General features: G+C 43.2%; 1 protein-coding gene across 22 annotated transcripts in view; it reads left to right on the top strand.

The window, feature by feature from the left end:
- Positions 1-18,924, top strand: part of LOC115935588 (uncharacterized) — a 78,388-nt gene that overhangs the window by 50,924 nt on the left and 8,540 nt on the right. For 7 of the 22 annotated variants that reach the window (XR_010135043.1, XM_063709483.1, XM_063709486.1 and 4 more), the window contains 5 exons: positions 229-11,458; positions 13,144-13,267; positions 14,722-16,010; positions 16,385-16,425; positions 17,382-17,492. The exons of 6 other annotated variants lie outside the window; for them this stretch is intronic. The gene's annotated coding sequence lies outside the window, so the exon portion shown is untranslated. The remainder of the gene's footprint in view (positions 1-228; positions 11,459-13,143; positions 13,268-14,721; positions 16,011-16,384; positions 16,426-17,381; positions 17,493-18,924) is intronic. 9 more of the 22 variants (XM_063709489.1, XM_063709481.1, XM_063709482.1 and 6 more) reach the window with 7 other exon arrangements.

Genomic DNA, 18,924 nt, shown 5'->3' on the forward strand with positions numbered 1-18,924 from the left:
GATGCTAAAAATAACTAGGCACAGCTGATACGTAGCAAAGATGAAAGTCCAAGTGCAGAGGCAGTTCCAGGTCTCTGTAGTCTTCTCCAAGAGCTGATGGATGAATGTGGCCCTCCTGGGATGGAAGGTGTCCTTGTGCTAGTCATGAACCCGACAGAAAGCAAGTGCCATTTTCTCTTCTCTTCCCCTCTTTATCTCTGAGATCTTAACTTGGCTGCTTCTTTTCAGAAGACAGTGATGCACTGTATTCAAGTGATAGCCCCAGCAGTAACATTGATGCAGAGAAAATGGAATACTTTTTCCAAGAGACCAGAAGACACATGAAGCTAGAAAAAGGAGCCCAGAAAACTGCCACATTTTACCCATATAGAAAAGCATATCCCGACCGGGCACAGTGGCTCACGCCTGTAATCCCAGGACTTTGGAAGCCCAAGATGGGCGGATCACAAGGTCAGGAGTTCGAGACCAGCCTGGCCAATATGGTGATACCCTCTCTCTACTAAAAATAAAAAAATAAAAATAAAAAAAAATTAGTGGGGTGTGGTGGTGCATGCCTGTAATCCCAGCTACTCAGGAGGCTGAGACAGGAGAATTGCTTGAACCCGGGAGGCGGAGGTTGCAGTGAGCCGAGATCATGCCACAGCACTCCAGCCTGAGTGACAGAGTGAGACTGTCTCAAAAAAAAAAAAAAAAAAATAAGGGGGGGCTCCTTCCCGCTCATTTCTCCCATAACACGTAATGCTTTTTATAGTGATTTGGTCACTGCTGAGCTATCTTCATTTAATGTGTTTTTGACAGAATAGTTGGTCAGGAAATTTTATTTTCAATTAAAATAACTTGTTGAACTGCCTCGGTTTTGAAAGGATTCCGTTAGGATGGCTAATTATATAGCAGTTGCTACAAGGAGATATTTGCACTCAATTTCAGCTCTTAGGTAATTCAAATCAAATGCTTGAGATTTTCCTCCCTGGAGCTGTGTGCAACCATCTTCCTCTCACACTGCAGGCTTCCCATGAGTTATTTTTAGAAACCCAAATTTAAGCAGCAATTTTGGCAGAGCCATTTCTAGTCTAGTGGAGTAAACCATATGTACTGATAAATGCAGCCAAAGAGTTAGTTTCTTTAAAAAGTAACAAAACCATCTCTCTCCGTTCATGGGGGTTATATGTTTACAAACTGCAGACTATCCGTTGTACTATTATATTCATTTGTGAACTCTAGCTGAAGTGAGAGATCATGGATATTACTTTAAAATTACAAAAGATGTGTCCTTTTGCAAACTGTTGTCATAATACTCTTTTTTTTTCAAGATGGCAGGCCTTGGCAGAATTGACTGGAGACTCTGTTTTGGCCTTTGGATTTCCCGTGAAACATGGAGATCCCTTTCTTTATTTTCCTACTCTGCTCTGATTTCTTCATTCACCAGAGCGCTTGTAATATATCTCATCATGCTTATAAGCAGGAAACCTCCTCCTTCTATGTTAGAACATATTCTTGTGGTCAGGGGCTGGATTTTTTTACCTTCTTCATGCCTGGCACATAATAGATGCTCAAATAGTGCATGAATAGATCGATGAATCATTAAAATTATATTTCTATTTTCTCCTTTTTTTAAAAAAATCTTTTATTACGTAAATATTAAGTGATTGCATTCATTTCGGAAAAATTAAAAACTTTCCACAAAAGGCCAAAGTCCTTTTAGCTCACCTATCCTCAATCCTTGTCTCCTCATTAGTTCTGTGTAGGTCACGTTTGTTGTCTTTTAGAGCACATTCCTGCAGACCATTCTAATTCACTTAAGTGCACACGCATGCACATATACACACTGAATACTATTGTGTACACCTCTGGTAGAGTATTTTGCAGTTTACCCCTTTTCACTCAGCAATATATTGAGGAGTGCTATTCATGGTAGCCACTCTATTCTTTTTAACTGCTACGTTGTTCTATTGCATCATGTGGATGTACCCACCTTTTATTTGGACCAAATACACAAATTATTTATCTGCTTTCCCATTCATTATACTTACAGATCGCTTCTCTTGTGTAAGTTGACAAACCCAGCCAGGTTCACTGCTATCTTTTGGTAGCTACAACACATTATATCAAAATCAGCCACTTGCCTTAGAAATTATATCAAACCAGTAGACAGATTATGTAAAATTCGAAGTGTTGTCAGAGGGACCAGAGTTTCCTTTGTCCTCACAGTCTAGAGAAGTGCCCTGTGCTCTGGGAACCCCACAGGGTTGGATAGTGAGTGATGCTGACCACCACTCACTCTATGTCGTGACACAGTGATCTGGTGTCTGCTCTGCCCACAGCCAGCTGGGTTTCCTTGAGCAGATCATTTCTTCTCCCGGGACGTTACTTCTCTTATCTGCACAATGGACCCAGTGAGCAGCCTGAAGCTCTTTAGACTGAATAACTGGGCCTACACACTGCCACCAGGATTGACATAAAGAATGTCCTGTTAGCTCACCCTTCACTACATGTTGGGGTGGGGAAGGGCAATTCCTGATAAAGCTCCAAGCTCCAGCCCAGAGCTCTGAGCTGAGACAATGTCTCAAAGAGCCCATGAGTGGCAAGGAATGTATTGTCTTCAGATTTTCCTCCTCTTTCCTACTATTTTACCATCCAATTAAAATGAATATATATATTTTTTCTTTTGCTTAGGTTTGTCTTTGTTCTAAGCAAGGCAGTATGATGATGGGAAAAAAAAGGTTGTGGACACCTGAATTCTACTTCCAAACTTGTTTAATTCTAGCTGTGTGTTCTTAGGCGAGTCACTTACCTTCTCTGGGCTTCTGTCTATTGACATCACAATTCCCAATGAGCCAGGTATCCACTAAAATGACACTGAAAAGTTGAAAACCACACTCACTTATGAGTGATTCATTTGGCATTTGTGAGCCTTGTCACCTGCAAATAGGTCATCTCATGAACTGATGAGGCATCCTCAGAGACCATGAGAGCCCATGAAACCTTCTTGTTTCACAGGAGAATTTGCAGCTGTCCTGGCCCCTGGTGACACATGCTAAGCCCTTCAGGGGCTTCTGAGAGAGGCCCAGAGAAGGTGCTGAGCTGCCATGATTCACAGGTGAAGTTTTCTCACCTAGGCCCTGAGGCTTTGTGGTGGATCCACGGCAAAGGGTATTCCCCTGCTTTGAGGCTCAGGACCACAGAGGTCACAGGATCTGATTCAGATGCCAGCGGGTTTCCCTAGGGGGCCCAATGAGGCTTTCCATGTAGGGCAAGAGTTATGGCTCCCTGCTGGGTGTTTCACATGGGTCAGCAGACTCGATGTGGTTCTGAAGGTGAAAGGTCAGTGTAAATGGGTGTGAAGCCACGTGGGAGGCATAGCCCAGCTAAGTGTCTGGGGTTTTGGTTCCCCTAGTCCCAGAACTTTGTTTTTTGCCCCTACTGTGAGTTTCTGTTCCTGAACACCCCTTAGTTAAGTGTTCCCTGGTTGAGCAGGTTTCTACCAAAGGAGACCAAAGCCTGTGGTGCTTTTCCGCTGCTGAGCTCGCTGGGGTAGGTGACTAACCCTCTCCTAGCATCTGCTTCCTAACCTGCTTGGGCTTCAGCGGGTGAAATGAGATTCTGCAATAGGTGCTCAATCCACATTTCTTTTATTTCCCTTTTCCTGTTTTATATGGGAAAAAAACTCATAATTTTATAAGCACTGAATCTATAACTGAGCTTCCAAAAACCCACCCTGGGCATTTTTTCACATTAACCAAGATAAACCAAAAAGGCAGTACCACGAATAGAGAAAATGTCATTAGGAAGGTGTACATGATAAATTAGTTTTTTAAAACGGGAATGGTGATCGTTTCCATTTATCAAGCCTCTCTGCAAATTTTTCAGCAGCTGCCTTCCTCATTTTAATAAAATGCTTGCAGATCTGGTTTGCATTTTTGTAGATAAATGTAGAACAAGTCACATTGACGCTCCCTACATCTGATCATCCTCCCAGCCATCAATACCATTTTCATTCACAGCCTGGAAACTTTAAGAAATGAGTCAGCCTGACCTATGATTCACAGATAGTTGATCTGAAATGCTTGGTGGTGTGGGGTTGGTGGATGGGGTAGAAACAAAAATAAATTTCCTGACCCTAAAAGTCAGTTCAAGTGAACTAGAATGGGCAGAGAGGGGTCGTGGGGATGGTTCCTGCCCTTCAGGAGCTGCACTTCCAAGTCTGACTTAGGGTGATCACACATCCAGGCTTGCTGGTGGAGCTTCAGTTTATGCCTGTGGTCCCAGCCTCTTAAACAGTTAGCGTGCCTGTCCACGATTAGAAATGTCACAGGTTGGAAGATGTAGGGTTCTGAGGAGAGTAGAGTGGCAGTTCTTAAAGGCCAGAGATAACATTTAATCATGTGTATCTCCAGTGCCTAGCCTCTTGTAAGAAATTAATACATAAATGCTTGCTGGGTAGGCGAGTGAGTAAGTGGTTTCTTAACCTCTCCTCCTTGTTCTCTAAATTATTTCTCATTTTTCTTTGCATGTTTGAAGCACCTGGTGACTCTACTGGGTTCTCAATAAGTATATTTTGAATAAGCCAGAGGTTCAGAGATCAGTTTCTTACTTGCTTGTAAGCAACCCCATGCTATCTAGCTCTGCGACTTTGAGTGGGTTAGCCCAGATTAGTTAGAACTTAGTACTAAGAACAGTGGCTTCCACGTAGTAAGTTCCTAAGAAATGGTAATGGAGGAGGTGGAGGTGGTGTTATTGTTATTAGCCATCTGGCTTTACTGCCAGTTTTTGTCTTTTCTCCCCCTAACTGTAGGAATCGTAGACTATATATATATTTAAGACCTCATATATATTTTTAGAAGATAAGTCAAACATAAGAAATTGAAAAAATGAATAAAATAGTTATCCTAATCTTGTGCCCTTGGTAACATACTATCAATTATCATTATCAATGTGCTATACCCCATTTATGTCCGTTTATACAAGTGTTGACAGGGTCTCACTTTGTTGCCTAGGCTGCCATGCAGTGGCGCAAACATGGCTCACTGCAGCCTCAACGTCCTGGGCTCAAGCAATTCTCCCACCTCAGCACCCCCCGAGTAGCTGGGACTATAGGCACCAGCCACCACGCTTGGCTAGTTAGGGTTTTTTTGTTTTGTTTTGTTTTGGGGTTTTTTTCTTTTCTTTTCTTTTCTTTTTTTTTTTTTTACATAGTTGTTATCTTAAGGTGATTTCCAATTTTTTTTCCATTTACATTTTTCCACAAGCATTGTCCACTTTATTCCGTAACCTTTTCAACTACCATTTTGAAATTTGCTTTTATCCATGTGGTTGTTTGTGATGAACTACAGGTTGCTGACTTTCTTCCCCTTCTGTAAATAAAGTTTTCTTCCTAGTATGTCCTGTATCTCAAGAGGATCTCATCAGTGGAATCATTAGATCAAAGGATATGACTGTTGCTCAGCTCTCTGTGTATGTAAATTAATAGGCTGTTTATTTGAGCAGTTGTAGGCTTACAAAAATATTGAGTCAAAAGTATAGAATTCCCATATATTCTCCTCTTCTCCCTTCATATCCCCTATTATTCGCATCTTGAATTAATATGGTACTTTTTTTTTACAATTTATGAACTAATATTGATACATTAAGAGTTACTGGAGTCCATAGTTTACATTGGGCTTCACTCTTTGTGTTGTATAGTTCTGTGGGTTTTGACGAATGCATAGTGTTGTGTACCTACCATTATAATATCATACAAAATAGTTTCACTGCCCTAAAATTCCCCTGTGCTTCCCCTATCTCTCCTCATTACTCCCTCTCTCCCCCTAACCCCTGGCAACCCACTAATCTCCATAGTTTTGTTTTTTCAGAATCACACAGTTGGAATCACATAGGATGTAGCCTTTTCTTTTTTTCTTTCTTTTTCTGAGATGGAGTCTCACTCTGTCACCCAGGCTGGAGTGCAGTGGTGCGATCTCGGCTCACTGCAAGCTCCGCCTCCTGGGTTCAAGCAATTCTTCTGCCTCAGCCTCCTGAGTAGCTGGGACTACAGACGCCCGCCAACATGCCTGGCTAATTTTTTGTATTTTTAGTAGAGACAGGGTTTCACCATGGTAGCCAGGATGGTTTCAATCTCGTGACCTCGTAATCCGCCTGCCTCGGCCTCCCAAGGATGTAGCCTTTTCAGACTGATTCTTTCACTTAGTAATATGCATTTAAGGTCCCTCCATGTCTTTTCATAGCTTAACACCTCATTCATTTTTAGTGCTGAATAATATTTCTTTGTCTGGATGTACCACAGTTTATTTACCCTGTCACCTACTGAAAGGCATCTTGGTTGCTTCCAGGTTTTTGGCAATTATGCATAAAGCTGCTATAAACATTTGTGTGTAGGTTTTTGTGTGGATGTAAGTTTTCAGCTTATTCGGGTAAATATCAAGGTGTTCTGTTGCTAGATCTTATGGTAAGAATATGTTTTGCTTTATAGAAAACTGCCAAATTGTCTTCCAAAGTGGCTATATCATTTTGCATTCACACCAACAATGAGAGTCCCTGTTGCTCCAAATCCTCTAGCAGAATTTGGTATTCATGTTCTGGATTTCAGCATTCTAATACGTGTGTAGTGGTATCTAATTGTTGCTTTAATTTGCATTTCCCTGATGACATATGTTTATTTGCCATCTGTATACCTTCTGTGATGAGATGCCTGCTCAGTTCTTTTGCTCATGTTTTAACTGGGTTGCTCATTTCCCTATTCTTGAGTTTTAAGAGTTCTTTGTACACTTTGTATAAAATTCCTTTAAGTGACATGTCTTGTGCAAATATTTTCTCCCAGTCAATGCCTTGTCTTTTCATTCTCTTTATAGTGTCTTTGCAGATCAGAAGTTTTTAATTTTAATGGATCCAGGTCATCAATTAGTTTTTTCATAGATTGTGGCTTTGGTGTTGTATCTAAAAAGTTATTGTCATACTCGAGGTCATCTAGGATTGTCTCCTTTGTTATCTTCTGAGAGTTTTATCATTTTAAATTTACTTTTAGGTCTATGATGCATTTTGAGGTAATTTTTGTGAAGGGTTTAAGATCTATATTTAGATTCTTTTTTTGCAAATGAATGTCTGGTTGTTTCAGCACCATTTGTTGAAAAAAATTATCTTTCCTCCATTGCAATGTCTTTGCTCCTTTGTCAAAGGTCAGTTGACTATATATATGTGGGTCTGTTTCCAGGCTGTCTGTTCTGTTCCATTGATCTGCTTGTTTATTCTTTTGCCAATACCACGCCATCTTGATGACCATAGCTTTATAGGAAGTGTTGGAGTTGAGTAGTGTCAGTCCTCCAGCTTGTGTGTTCTTTTCCTGCAGTATTGTGTCAGCTATTCTGGGTCTTCTGCCTCGCTATAAAAGAATCAGCTTGTAGATATCCACAAAATAACTTGCTGGGATTTTGACATACCACAGATTGTTTATCTATTCACTTATTGAAGGACATCTTAGTTGCTTCCAATTTTTGGCAACTACAAGTAAAGGTGCTACAGACATTCGTACATAGTTTTTTGTGGGAAGAGGAAACCTACTCATTTGGGTAGACACCAAGGAGCGCAATTATTGGATCACATGGTGAGACTATGTTTACCTCATTAGGAAACTGCCATAGCTATATGTTTTTTGCATTTGTTCAGAGATTTTTCGTTACAATGTCACTAACATTGTAACAGAATAAACCTTTGGGTTGGGGATTATTAGCCTTGCCTTCTGGCTAATGTTATTAAATGTTATTGCTGAAAGAAACCCTGAAGGTTCCTAAGCCTCTAAGCTTTCCGAGTGTGAGATCCGCATCCCCTATCACTGCTCTTCTATGGCTTCCATGGCACCGTGAGTATAATAGTTGCTGAATACCAATAATGGAAAAACCACTCCACCATACAGATGAAAACACAAAGGTCCCAAAACGAGAAATGAGATACTTCTGGCCAAACGGCATTTTACTAGTAACAGAACCAAGGCTAAAAGTAAACTATTGTGCCTTGTAGATCCGTAGACCTGTATTTTGAGCCACCAGTCCTTGACTCACTACATTCAAGCAAGACAAGCTGGAAGATTCTTAAATCTGTAGTTAGTATTGTATTGAACACCCCGCCTCACTTTCAGGCCTACCCACTACTGACTGCCATTACCAGATTGCCCAAAGACGCCCAAAATGGTGTTCTAATCTGAGTAGAAGGCCACTGTAGCTACAAAGTCTCATAGGGTAACGAGTGATAATAGTAGTGACAACAATAATAAAAATAGCCAAGAATTATTGATTGCTTAGTATTGTCAGGGTCTTTGCATATATTATTTCATTTTACATTCATAGGTGCCCCTTGGTTCAGCATCATTACTAGCCACAATTTGGAGATAAATAGATTGAGCTTTAGGGAGGTTAAGTAACTTGTTCGGGGTGCTACAACTTTCAGTGGTAAAGCCACATGTGTGTCCATCCATTCTCGACTCCACTTAGCAATGTACTACTTTACAGTTAAAATAATGAGATTTAGAGTTAGATGGACCTGCATTAGTATTCTGTAGCTGCCATATTGTCAGTCATGTGATCTTAACCTTGTGACTTCTAGCTGCAATGTTCCCATCATGGGGTAGCAACATCCATGGCAGACGCTGTCTCTTGTTACCTCAAAACCATTGCCTCCCACTGTACAGAACATCAATATGTTCAAAGGGTTGGCAGGAGGCACCGAGTCTCAGGGAAGTCAGACTCTTATCCCAACCTGGTGACTGGTTTAAACTAGATATGGTAATGGCAGGCAAGTTACCCAGTCTTGTTAGGAACAGGATGCTGAGGAGGGAGTCTCTTCTCAAATGAAAAGGCAAAGCCCCTTGCAAAGGAAGCTTATTACTCTTTTCCTTTCTTCCTCCCTAGATCTTGGACATGATACCTGGATGTGCAGCAGCCATCTTGTAATTATGAGGTGACAAGTCAATAGACTGAGATGGTGGAGCAGCAAAGATAGAAAAGATCTGGATTTTTTATAGCATTGTTGAACTGTTCCATCAGCCTAAGACAGATGACCATCTCCAGACTTCTTGTTATGTACAACATGTCCTGTTGTTTAAGTCACTCTAACTTGGATTGTTTCTTATTTTCAGCTGAAATTATTTCTAATAGATATACAGATTTCCAAAAAAGCACAGTGTAGAGCAGCTTAACATGGTACCTATGTGCCAAAGTTCCAGAGCAAGAGTTCCTGGGTTCTAATCTGGGCTCTGTGGTGTGACTTTAGACAAGTCACTTAGCTTCTCTGTGACTCGCTTTTCTCATGTATAAAATGCTCGGTAACTGTGTATTGACTGTTGAATAAAGGATAATAGTGATACTGAATTCATATGATTGTTAGGATCATTGAATGGCTAAACATTTTATAAAATGATTAGAACATTGCTTGGCGCATTGTAATTGGCTGCAGATGTGCTTGTCAAAGTAAAATTAAAAGAAAAGTAGTCACTATTATAGGCCTGGGTTTGCATCTTGATCCCATCATTGGGCCACTTGTGGTATTTAAGCAGAACCTTCACCCTTTCACTACTGAGGCTCATAGAGCATGAAACTCCCTCTAAAATCTGTCTCAAAGCAGCCACAGTGGTGGTTTCTTTTTGACAAAAAAAGGCTCCTTAGAGAACGTTGGCTTGCAAAGGAGAGGCTGTGACTACCAAGTCGTGTCAACAACTGAATGGCTGAAATACCCAAACTTGCCCATGCAAATGGGCTTGGGTCTCTCCTGGCAGCCCCCTTTGAAGGCTCTAGACTTATCTGTGAACTCCTTTTTTGAGAGGGTCTTTCCAACTAGTGGTTTATTCTTTGACTCTCCTCATACCTTTTTTGCCAGAGAGTGAGAGTGAGAAGGAAGGGCTAATGCCTGAGCTCCTGCCCTTTCTATGCAGTGAGGGTCAAGATCCTCAGCTAGTGTTTGAGGGAACTGGTATAACCTGGGTCTCTCATTTTCTACCATCCAAGTTGCCACCTCTGTCGGGGTCCCACTCTAATTTGGGCAGCCACTAAGCAATATTTTGAAATATACCTTGTTCATGGGTTTAAAGGATCAACTGGTAGGTGTGTCTATTAGCAAATCCTATGGAACAAATATCTGTTCTTTTTACCCCCTACTTACCTTCTCCACCAAGGACAGTTCAGACAAAGTTGTCACCACCTTTAGCCTGATTTACTGCAGGAGCCTCCTAATCTGTCTTCCTGTTTCTACTCTATCCTTTATCCCCCCTTGGCAGCCAGGGGATCCTTTAAAAATGTGAACCAAAGCATGAGACTAAACCACTCAAAATCTTCCCATGGATCTCATCTCAGATTAAAATCCTAAGTGCCTTCTCTGTCCTTAGTGAACCCCAGGTGCACCCTTCCTCTGCCACTTTCCACCTTGTTTATTCTACTTTCCACACTGGCCTCCTTGCTGTGGGCCAGACATATCTGAGACCAGTGTGGCTTCAGGGCTTTTGCACATACAATTTTCCTTTTCTGGAACACTCTCTCTTCCTTGCACATCTGCCTGGCTCTCTGCTCAGATGTCAACTCTCAGAGAGGCCTTTTCTGACCACTCCCTCTAAAAGAGTTTCCCCCGCCCTTCATTTCCTATCATTATCTGTAGTACTGATGACTTGTGGATGTTATTACAAATTTGGTTATTTTTTGCATCCTCCAGCAAAATGTAAGCCAAGTGAAGAATGAGGTATTGTTTTGTTCATCAAGGAATCCACAGAAACCAGAACATTCTGTAGCAGGTGATCACTAAATATTTGCTAAACTACAAAAAGCCATTTTAGGTTAGAAATAAGGTATAGCTGACAGAATTCTAAGCCTGATGTTTCTTATGAGCCTACTAAATTGGCCCTGAAACCACTTCCCAGAAAGCTCTAGATATGTTCTGAATAATGGGAGCAATGCTGGACCAGTGTTTGAGGTTCCAAAGTGAATACATGAGAGTGAAAATGAAGCTACATGTGACTGGATGAACCTCTTGCATTTGTTTAAAAATCCTCTTCGTCATGATTAGCTCATGCTCTCTTTTTCTTGCTTTGCTCCTAGGCACCAGACAAGTCATTCCAAATATGGGGTCTTGGTACCAGTCAGAACGAAGTTCCCATCTGTGGTGGTTTAAAAACAAAATGACCTTGTTCCTTGATATTCTTTCCATTGAAAGATGGGATATATGACTTTTCCTTGAGTCTGTGCAGGCTTGTGACTGCTTTATGCAGCTCCTGCCTGGTTTTCTGAGCATAATTATTCCGGGGAAAGCACTGGGACTGTCGAGCCGAAGAGGTCCCTGGTGGGTGCTCTTGTTTGTAGCCTCAGCTGAGCTCCCAGCATCAGCCAGCAACCCTGAGAGCCGCCATCTTGGATGCACCTGTAGGCCCTCTGCACCTTCAAAACTCCGCGGCCCGGCTGACATCTGACCACAAGGGCATGGAAAACTCCAAGTGAGAACCACCCAGCCAAGCCCATCCCAAATTCTTGACCAAAAAAATCATGCAACATGAAACAATTATTGTTTTACAACACTAAGTTTTGCAGTAAATATGTAATCCGCAATAGTAATGAGAACCCCACCTTAACTCTTCCTCCTACATACTAGGCAATCATGAGAAAAACCTTTTTTTTTTTTAACACTCTGGGCATCAGATTTCTCATCTGTAAGTTAAGAGTGATAACGTATATTGATGTGGTTGTTGTTTCAAGCAAAAGCAAGTTTTGTCCAAAACCTAGCACGCTTCTCCACACAAACAATATTTTCTCAAACTTAAGATGCCTTCATTTTATGACTCACCCTTGATTCATGTGTACTAAGAAAGAAACAAATGCTTCCAATTAAACTACTGCATTACTGTATGCCACTGGTTGTAGGACACATACCTATTTTGGAGATATTGAAATTTGAAAAGATATATGTCTTAGCATCTTTGATTTAAAGACTGATTAACATAAGCACCTAGCTAAGCCCAGGCAAAAAACAAGATCCCCAAGATAAGAGTTTGTGAAGTGTAAGAGGAGACATTAAAGCAAATGTACCTTTGTATGAATGTCTCCAATCTGCCATTCTGTTTTATATGATAAAACACAAAGATTAGTACAGACATCCTTGTGGTCCAGACAAAAAGTGCCTTCCTTGTCAGCCGTCAAATGGTTAGAATTCAAATGACATCACGTCACAGTTATTGAGCCAAAATGTATTTTGCAAAAGGGATGAAGTCAGATCCCTAAATCTGGCTGTGAGTCGATAAGTTGTTTTCAGCAGTAACTCATTCCTAGTAATAGTAACAGTCCAAGTCCCATTTCTCTTTGGTTCTTGAGAATTTCCTTTTTTTAGGACACGAACTAGTAGTTCCTTGAGTATTTCAGCCAATGGGCAGAGGGGGTCTAGGCAGTGGGCAAAAGGATGACACAGGGAGACCCAGGGCCACATCTAGTGGGACAGAAACATAAGCATCAGCTTCCTAGCAGGCTTGATGCTAAGTGTTCACATGGAGCTCTGCAGTTAGTACAGCTGCCCAAAGTGCTACTATGCTAATCCTCATGTGAAAGGCAAACCTACTTCAGGACCAGAGAGGTTAAGTCTCTTCCCCAAAGTCACACAGCTTGATTATGTCAACTTAGACCATCAGACACCAGAGCCTGTACTTATACCCACAGCGCTGTACTAACCAGAATGTTTGCAAAGACACAGAAATAGTCATAAGAGGCTCCAACAAACCCAAAGCTCACACCACAACAGCTGTCTTGTCAGCTTTACCTAAACAGAGAATTTCTTTTAATCCATACCATCTTACTTTGTTCAGTATGGGTTTTCCGATAAGGATGTTCTTACCTCCTTCTCTTTCTGGTAAAAACCAAAACATCCTTCAAGACCCAGCTCAAATGGGACAGCTTAACTCCTTGTTCCTACAGGGTGGGCCCTGGCTGCGTTTGGCTCCAGCATATTGTCCCTGGGGCTGCATGGCTGGCTCTCCTGGAATTGTTGGGAGTGGTTTCTGTTGATTACTCCTATTGGACTGGAAGTTTCTTGAGGTTCTGGAGTTAGACTGAGTTTTACTCTATGATTTACAGCTATGTCCTTGGACGAATGTCTTAGCTTTCCTGAACTTTAATTTTCTTATCTACTTCCCAGAATTGTCGTAATGCAGCGTCTTTGCTTATGTTGCACAGTCAGTGCCCAATATTGTTTACTGTTATGTGATTGGCAATTGTGGAGCATCTTTGTGCATTATCTCAGTCTTCAACAGCCCTCTGAGGTAGGTTCTTTCACTACCACCCCTTTTTCACAGATGAGGAAACTGAGGTGAAACCTCTTGCCCATGGTTCCACAGCTCAGATGTGACAAAACTAGGCTGTAATCGTACCTTTTTAAACTCCCTTCCCTCAATGGAATCCCAGTGAAAGCCTCCATGAACTGGTTGCCAAGGATGTTTTGTCATGTATCAGTCTCTTTAGATGTGTTTTAATTCAGATCTTAATTTTCCACTCATTTGTGCCTAGGTGACATTATCCTAGTTTGCAAGAAAATGATGCTGCAACCAGCTTTGTCTCTGTAAACTGTGGTTGTTTACACATTTCAGACATCTGGCAATGATGTGTCCCTCCACCAGGCTGTTATGCGTGGCAGATTATTAACACCATAACTGCTCTTTTAGTTAATGAATCAAAAACATGGATCACTCCCATTATTGGCCTTGAAAAGCTCAAGCAAACTCTTAAGCATAACTAAGGGCCCACATCGTTTTCCAACCCAAAGAATGCCAGGGCTATGCCTCCTATTTACTTTGAATGATTGGCTCACCAAGGTTTTTGCTGGTTTTCTGTGTTGTTGCAATCATGGAAACCCTCTAACTCTGCTGACATTCCTGATGTGCTACTTTTTTTTTTTTTTTTTTTGAGATGGAGTCTCGTTCTGTCTCCCAGGCTGGAGTGCAGTGGAGTGATCTTGGCTCACTGCAACCTCCACCTTCCACCTCCCAGGTTCAAGCATTCTCCTGCCTCAGCTTCCCGAGTAGCTGGGATTGCAGACACGTGCCACCACACCCGGCTATTTTTTGTGTTTTTAGCAGAGATGGGGTTTCACCATGTTGTCCAGGCTGGTCTCAAACTCCTGACCTCAAGTGATCTGCCCACCTCGGCCTCCTAAAGTGCTGGGATTACAGGTGTAAGCCACCGTGCCCAGCCGCTACTTGTTTTTTTTCCTCAAGACATAACAGTTAAATTCCCCAAACAAAACAAGTTTGATTTTATTTGCCAGAAAATATTCTGAGTAAGCAGAACAAGATCCATTACTAAATCAAGCCTCACCCCACACCTGGGCAGCCCCCTCAGCAAGGTAGGTGCCTTGTTTGGCAGAATGGTGGAGGTCTTCCTGTCTAAGCATGGATCTGGTGAAAGCCCATGGGCTCAGTGCAGGGGCCAAGGTTAATTCACGGTCCCAGCTCGTGGTGCAGACTGGCCAGTGAAAGACACACTCAGGGCTTCAGCAATGTCCTTGGCTGCTGGTTTACCTTCACTTTCAGCAGCAGCAGAGGGGTTGGTCATACCTGAGGTGGAGAAAGATGTTGGGGCAGGGGTTGGGGGATGGAGCTAATATTATTGAAAGCCTACTTTGTGCCAAGCACTGAGCGAGGTTCCCCATTTGCAGGTATTCGGGGATTGTCTACCTACTTACTATTGTTAACTTCTAGTTTCTTTCCATTGTCCTCAGAGTAGATGCTGTGCACGACTTCAGTCCTTTGAAAGTGGTTGAGGTTATTTTATGGCTCAGTGTCCTGTGACGAATGTTGCATGTGCACCTGAAAAGAATGCGTCCTCTGCAGTTTGGGGATGGAGTGTTCCATAAATATCAACTGTGAAAGGTCCAGTACTCAGCTGGTATAGACTCACTGTTCAAGAAAAACTTGTTCTTTCATTTATTGCCATGATTACCAGATAAACCCACAAGCAAGAGGCTATTTTGCTAGTTGTGTAGACCAGCGGTTTCGGGAGAGAATGTAGTCTTTACTCTGCAGTGAGCTCAGAGGAGGAGAGAGGGAAAAAGTCCATGTGGGTGAGAAGGCACTGCCAGGCCCTGACCCCAGGAGGCAGGTGCTGTGCCAACTTGTCCTCCATGTGGCCCAAATAAGAAGAAAAGGCCAAGAACTCTAAACAGATCACTGAGGCCAGGGGAAAATATCTTGAGATTTGCTGGAGGGAGGGAAATTTACCCATGGAAATGAGAGAAGTTATGTGTGGTAAGACCCCTTCTCATCTCAAGCACAGCCAAAACTGATCTGATCAGAGACCTACTGTCTTAGTCCATTTTGGCTGCTACAACAGAATACTGTAAGACTAAGTTTACTTCTCATAGTTCTAGAGGTTTGGAAGTCCAAGATCAAGGTGCTGACAGATTCTGTGTCTGGTGAAGGCCCAGTTCCTCATTCATAAATGATTGCTTTTTTGCAGTGTACTAATGTGAAGGAAGGGGCAGGAGAGCTCTCTGAGGTCGCTTATATAATGGTACTAATCTCAGTCATGAGGGGTCCACTGTCATGACCATCACCCCCCAATAATGGTACTAATCCCAATCATGAGGAGGGCTCCACTGTCATGACCATCACCCGCAAAAGGCCCCACCTCCCAATACCATTACCCTGGAGGTTAGAATTTCAGCATATGAATTTTGGGAGGACACAAATGTTCAGTCTATAACTGGGATGCAAGGATTCAACATTGCCCCTGCCCTTCTGGAATTTGCAGGCCATGAGGGCGTACAGATAATTAAACACACAATTACGCATAGCAGGGTGGGGGGGGGGGTCATAATTGGAAAAGTATGTTGAGATTAGAAGAAAATCATTCTTTCTTTGTTTCTCCCTCTCTCTTTCTCTGTTACACATATTTGCAGACAAACCAGGAGGATTTCCACAGGGAAGCTGAAAGGGGAAAACAACCGGATCCTATCTATAAGCCTATTAGAAACCGTTAGAAAATGATTTCATGAAGAGTAAGGAACATGTGAGTTCGCTAGGGCCTCACCCACTAGGATCAGGAATGCTTGGAACGTTTTTTGTACCATAAACCCTTTTGGCAAACTAGAGAAGCTATGGACATCTTTGCAGAATAATGCTTTTAAAATGCATATAACAAAATCCTCGGATTTTATTTCAAAGGATTGCAAAGAAAACCAATTGTGTTGAATTCAGTTCTATGCATAGGCCTTCCCCTCCACCTCACTCAATCTATGGGACGGGAACCTGGATGTTTATGGAGTAGTGGGGAGATACTTTGCAGAGAAAGAAAAAAGTCTTTCCCAGGGCCAGCAGTTTTCTATATTTATGGAATTCGTTACCTCCAAGGAGGGCCTGACTGGAGTTTTTACTTTCAAATAGGTTTGGGTAACTCCACAGAAGACTGTCTTCACCTGCCTTTGGTGAGCTTATGGTTTCTGTTTCTTTTCTCAAAAGACTGTGTGCCCAAACTTCCAGAAAGCAGACATATTGATGCAGTTGAATTGCCCACCTTTTACATTTCCTTATTGTTCCATGGATGGAGTATAATGAATTGGCAATGGAGGGAAGAGAAAAGTTAAAGGCTGACTTTGATAGGGGGCTAAGTCCTCAGAGAACGTGTTTCTTAGGGAGCCTTTTGTCACTTGTTAGGCTTTGGAATCCTCTTTGGGAGTTCACCAAACAGAGTGCAGCCCAGGAGGATGGGGGGCTGAGGAGAAGTCAGAGGTTCAGGGAGGACCCAGGTCATATTCTGGGAGGTGGCAGGGGCTGTGGGTCCCATGAGATCAGACACTAGTTATGAAGGAACTACTGGCAGACACTTTGCTCATTAATGTCACCCCCCATGCTCATTACCACCCTAGGACCTGGGGTCCCCACTATACCACTGAGACAACAGTTGCTGAGCATAGTTAATCCAAGATCATCCAGTGAGCAGCAGTGGAGCTAAGATCTGATTCCACATAATCTAGGCTCCTAAATATTTTTTTTTTCTATTGCCACATGCCCAGCGGCCTTCCTGCGGCATGGAGGTCGTGGGTGCAGCTTGTGGAGTCAGGTTGCCAGGTTTCGAGTCCAGCTCCTCTATTTAAATAGCTTGATGATCCCAGGTCAGTTCCTGATCCTCCTCTGTAAGATGGGAATAATTTTTTCACCTTTCCCACAGACTTTCCTGGGGGATTAAAGGGAGAATGTATCTAAAGCTCTGAGCACACGTGCCTAGCATGTGAGTGCTCCGTAAATGTTAGTTACTGTGATTATTTTTAGCCCAGCAGGACAGGGAGGAGTGTTAGGTCCCTGGGGGCGATCACTCCTCTGTTTACTCCTCAGACTGTCCCGGCCTGGCAGGCATTCATGAGTTTGTTTCTTCTGTCCCAAGGTTGCCCTGGTGCTCTGCAGTGCCCGGCAGGGCTGAGATGATTATACAACCTGCACTCCGGGCCAAGTCTGGTACTCGTCCCAGCTGTCCGCTAAGCCTGCACTGCTATGGGTGAGGGAATCACTCCTCTCCAGCTGGCTTTCTCAGGCTGGAGAAGCCTGACCTTTATTCAGAATCATCCTCCAGCGCCCGCATCACACAGCACCCTGGCTCACCCGCCCCTCCCCCAACATGTCCTTTACATTCTCATCTGGGGAGATAATGGGGCTCCAGTGTCCCCAAGACAGCTGCTTTTCCTTTCTTCTTCATTCTTGATAACTCTGTGTTCTCCAGAGGTCCTGCTTAGACTCTAGAGGGATACATGAAAGAGCGGTAAGGTGACAAAGAAAACAGCTGGGTTCAATCCTGGCTGCATACTCAGTGTGGGACAGAACAACTGCTCTACGTTTAAAGTTACTTATCAGGATAATATACAGTATTTCATGTATATATACATACATTTATAATATGTAATAAATTTTTGTAAAGTTGTGAGGATGGTAAAAGCTTAGCCCAGTGCCTGGCACATCATAAGCACCCCACAGGTGTCAGCTGGCATCATTAGCAGTCATAGGAAAACTCAGGGTATGTCTCCATTCCAGGCTTTGTGGCTTATGGGTCTCAGTGTCCCCATTGTCCTGTGGGGTTGCTGAGAGCTGTCCTCATAAGATTGTGAGGGTGGGAATATGAGAGGAGTTTGAGAAAGCTGAAGCCTAACAGGTCAACAAAGGGACTGAGCTCTCCCCTTCTCCCCTGGGCCGTGTGCAAGCTTTGGGCCTGGTGGTGACACCTACCTCTCCATCCCACCTGGCGGGCCCAGCTGACCCTCCCAGTGCAGGGGCTGGGAAGCTGCAAAGAACCCTTAGGCTCAGAATTTCCTGCTGTCAGCCAGCCCCCCTGCTGTTTCCCATTTATTTTTCTCTATCTCCTTTTCCATCTCCCCTTCCAGCACCTTCTGAAACTCCCTAGTCCTGTACTACCAACACACCAACCTTTGCTTAATTGTCACATCAGACAGATGGCTCAGGTGTCCTCAGCTCCCTGAAGCTCTTCCCTTCCCCTCCCCTGGGCAGGGGCCTCAGGCCTTCCTCTGACTGATCCAGCCCACCTCCCAGTGTCCATACTATTAGGTTGGTGCAAAAGTAATTGCAGTTTTTGCTATTACCTTTAATGGCAGCCCCGGCACCCTGGCCATTGGCCCCTGGACAGCTGTTCACTCCCTTCTCAGGCTTGTTGGGGACACACACGTCATGCCCTGAAGTGTTCCGGAACCGGTAGGGGCTGCCTGTCCTGCCAGTCACCCACTCCAGCTAGGAACTCCTCAGTGGGCAAGATAATTGGGCCCAGGTTGAGTTATGACGTTCACAGGTAAGAAGCAGGGTTCAGATGAGGGCTGGGTCTACAGCCAAGTGTGGGAGAGCTGGTGAAAGCCTTGAGAGAGGCAGAGACTGGCCAGCCTCACCCTGCATTCCCAATCCCCTCCTCTTTGTCAAAATCTTACTCT

Source organism: Gorilla gorilla, chromosome 7, assembly GCF_029281585.2.
Source record: "Gorilla gorilla gorilla isolate KB3781 chromosome 7, NHGRI_mGorGor1-v2.1_pri, whole genome shotgun sequence".
NCBI lineage: Eukaryota > Metazoa > Chordata > Mammalia > Primates > Hominidae > Gorilla > Gorilla gorilla.